At 30.7% G+C, this 4,426-nt stretch overlaps 1 non-coding gene across 1 annotated transcript; it reads left to right on the top strand.

The window, feature by feature from the left end:
- The first annotated feature begins 1,174 nt into the window (after positions 1-1,174).
- MIR8047 (microRNA MIR8047) lies at positions 1,175-1,261 on the top strand. Its single transcript, NR_127211.1, has one exon. It is a non-coding gene; the product is annotated as a microRNA MIR8047 (primary transcript).
- Positions 1,262-4,426: the final 3,165 nt, after the last annotated feature.

Genomic DNA, 4,426 nt, shown 5'->3' with positions numbered 1-4,426 from the left:
TGAGCTGCAAGACGGATTCTATCCTTTACTTTGCTAGACAATCTAGTCTCTCAGTTTCCAACCAAACTGGTGGAGAATGCAGTGCTGGAGATCACCAAGACTGTGGAGTCTCCCCGATGCTCCTAATGGGCGAGCCACCATGGTGTCCTCCATGTACTGAAATTTCATCAACATCGACTAGCAGGAGCAATGCTGTGTTGCGCTACAAGGAAAAAAAGAAGACAAGGAAGTAAGTTCTTGTTTACTAATCGTTGATATGTCATTAGTCATGCACATGTCAGTATCATCTCAAGTTTTGTTCAGTTGCGTCATCGTATCACATTGAAACCGAGAAATGGTACCACTCTTAATAAGAGTCTTTAGTTCCTTAGAACTGGTTGAGATACCTTGTTTATTTAGCTTATGTGCACCATGATTCCAGAGTAGGTTATCAATACCTTTTAATAGTCTTTTTATAATGTAATAGATTTGACAAGCGAGTGAGATATGTTTCCCGTAAGGCAAGAGCTGATGTCAGAAGGCGTGTGAAGGGACGGTTTATCAAGGCTGGTGATGCTTACGACTATGATCCTCTCCCGACCAGAAGCTATTGATGGTAAACTTGTTATCATATATGGTAAACAAACAATCCGTTTTAAATTGGGACCAAATGATTTGAGTTTTCCTCCAAATGGATGAAAGAATACCATATTTGTAATTGCAATGACAAATTGTATGATTGTGTCTCAGGGGATCACGTTGTTTCTGAGCAACGAAGCTCAAAGCAGATACGTCGTGCCTCAATTTGTCAACTAAAGAATGCTGCAGAGAAGTGAGAGTTCGTCATTTCTGGAGCACATGATCAGTCTTCTTTCTGGAGAGTGATCAAGATTCACCACGAGTACGCTGAACTTTCTCTGCTTCTGTTCTTGCAACTCTAACTAGGTGACTTCACACATTTGAAGTACTCATGAACTTAGCTGCACGTTTACTTAGGTCCGGAGATTGTGAATTCCTCGGCTTTTATGTTAACATATCATGTATATTATGATCAGTGTGTAGAATTTAAATGCTATAATGAGCTATCGAGAGAGACGAAAGCTTGCTTTTGTAAACCAGTTCATTTATGTTGTAAGATAAAATGGTGATGTTTACATCAGGTGGCCACTTTTGTCGCGTTGTATTTAGAAGTTGGCCATTTTTTCGAAATTAGACCCGTGGTTTGAATAGTAGTTTTGGATTATAAACTTCAGACCACTGGTCTAGTTTCGAAAAAATTGTCATCTTCTATGTACAAGGCTGTAAAATGGCTATTTGCGTAAATCGACCGTTAAATTGTGTAGCAGAGTTTTGAGAGGGCTAATAATATTATCACTCTGTAATAACACAAATTGTAGTTTTTGGTACTGTGGACATCAATTGGAATATGTATTATCATCTTATTGTCTCTTCTATGTGTTTGAGACGTGAAAATAGTCACTAATGCTTACATTAGAGGAGGTTGTCTGGGGTGTGATCCTTTTTCGAATCATACGTGAACGTGAGATGCTTTGTGCATCGGACTGCTCTTTTTATCTTATTGTCTCTTGAAATCCAATTATATATGCCATATATTTGATAGTGCACTGCAAGTTTCTAATTACTTGCTATGGTTATATGAGATTTTTACACAGTAGCCCAACAAAGTCACAACAACAAATACTTTTTTTTAACTAAATTGTTTTAGCTAGTATAACCAATGTGTATACATTATATGCTGATAATATATTTTTTATATACATGTTATACACTGAGTATGGGAATTTCAATAATTCTTAAATAAAAATCGTCCAATGTCCTTTTAACTACTATTTGACTGTGAATATTTCAAAATTTTATTTTCAAATATTTGTTGGCCTTAGATTTTAGAACTTGATTACAGTAAGGGTCATTTGGTTTGATGTAAATAATACGACATATGCCATAACGAAACTGATGACAAAAGAGGAAAAATTGGGAACTTTAGAATTACCTTCTAAAGAAATTTGCTTAATATCCAGAAACAACTCAGCAACACTCAAACAAGTAAGGAATATTTAGGTCAACCCATTTTTTTTGGATGAAATCAAATTTTAACGTTGACTAGAAACAATTCAGCAACAGTCAAACAAGTAAGAAATATTGAGGCTAACCAAAAGATTTGATAGAACCAAATTTAAACGTTGACTAAAAAAATTATAGTGAAATATATAATCAACCAATATTTACCAAATTTGAAAAATAAATAAATTAGAAGAAATAGTTCATGCCTCTTATTTTAATTTTTCTGATTTTGATGCGTGAATTAGTTGTATGAAGATTAGTAATACGAATTATTTCGCAAATGATATATAATATAAAAATTATTATACGACTAATAGATAATACGTGAATTGATTTTGAGGAATTATGCATTTTATATATATCTTTAGATACTCGTATCTACATATTGCTAGTACATGTATTATATATAGTCTACCTTCTATTACATATATATAAAATAATGTATAAATTTTTAATAACTTATACATGCATCAGTAACATAACGTTAATTTTCGATATCAAAATCTGCACCAAAAATCAAACATGATATAAATCAACTAATTTATCTACCAACATTAGCTTAGTTTATAACTTAATCAATTTGAATAGAAAATAATGAAATTATCAAAAATTTATGTGCTTTGTTTATCGATCTCATATGATAGGTATGACTAATCTCAGATAGGAATTTTTAAAATATTTTCAGGTTTATTTGGTTAAAAATTATTTTTTCTACGTAAATAAGTTTTTATGTGTTTGAAACATGAAAACAGTCATTAATACTTCTGGAGTGTTATCCTTTTTCAAATCATACGTGAACGCGAGATGCTTTATGCATCAGACTGCTCTTTTTATCTTATTGTCTCTTGAAATCCAATTATATATGCCATATATTTGATAGTGCATTACAACTTACAAGTTTCTAATTACTTACTATAGTTATATGAGATTTTTACACAGTAGCCCAACAAAGTCGCAACAACAAATACTCTTTTTTGTTAAAACTAAATTGTTTTAGCTAGTATAACCAATGTGTATACATTATATGCTGATAATATATTTGTTATATACATGTTATACACTGAGTATACACCGCAAACATTATATGCTGATAATATATTTGTTACATACATGTTATATACTGAGTATACACCGCTAATGACTCATTTTTCATGGGAGTTTTAAGTCAATAGCAAGAAAATTTTAGTCATGCATAGTAGTGATGTTGTATCACATTTGATTATACCCGTTTATTGATCGTACTTGAAATTAGTCTCGTTGTGTGGCCATGACAATCACACCTCTTTATAACAAGTTAACATCCATTTTTTATTACATTATTTCACGATAACAAATGGAATCGTTTTCGAGGAAAGGACCAAAATAATCCATTTTATTGCATAATGCGAGGAACTAGAAAGTGAACAAATGTCAAAGATTTATCATTATAAATTTATTATTAGTTTTTAAGATTTTTTATTAATGAATTATTACTATCATTTGATATATATTATAAAATTAAATAATAAATAATCTTCTATAACATAAATTTTAAAAAATTATGGGTATTTTTCGTCTATAAGAACCAATAAGATTTAAATGTTAATTGTTTTTAAGGTGTATAACAATATTCATCACTATACAATGTATGTAACAAATGTTTCGAATAAACTAAATTATTATAAAGAAGTTTGACTGGATTTTTATTTCTTTCATCATTAATCCCTATAAACTTATAATTAATTAATTAATCCACTTCTATCCCAAGAAAAAAAGATGTCACATAATCTATACTCATATTACAAGCATCTTATATAATTATTGTACTTTGTGCTATATATATATCCTCCCATATATTTTTTTTTCAATACACAAACATTATTTTTCTTTACTCTTTAAAAAAATTAAAGTTCTAGTTTCACCCAAAAGAAATTTCCAAGGAAATCATGGCTGAATATAAGTATGTAAGCCTCAGTGACCTTCTGAAAAATCAACCAATTCATATACCAAAATTCAAAAATTCAGATTTTTACGATGGAAACACTTCATCATCACCACAATTTTCTTTGGGAAATTCTTCTCCAGATCAACCAGAAGTCGAAAAATTCAATGACAAATTCTGTTTATTCTCAAAAATAGTTGAACTATCATTGAAGTTTGTTTCGTCTATTAAGAAGTGCTTTGTAAATTGACCTAGGGCGTAGCTGCATACGTCGAAGGATGATCAATTGAATATTTTTTTTTATTATCTATATTATATAGATGAAATATGACTTATATTTACATTTGAATTTTTAGGTATTCTTAGCGAAGTTCTTGATTTAGTCGCTTTAATTGATATATTTATTGTTGTTGTTTGGGGGGGGGGGGGGGAAGGGATTGTTTT

The sequence above is a fragment of the Solanum tuberosum genome, unplaced genomic scaffold (genome assembly GCF_000226075.1).
Source record: "Solanum tuberosum cultivar DM 1-3 516 R44 unplaced genomic scaffold, SolTub_3.0 scf00140, whole genome shotgun sequence".
NCBI lineage: Eukaryota > Viridiplantae > Streptophyta > Magnoliopsida > Solanales > Solanaceae > Solanum > Solanum tuberosum.
Note: the sequence above shows the minus strand (reverse complement) of the source record. Positions and strands in the feature narration are given on the sequence as shown.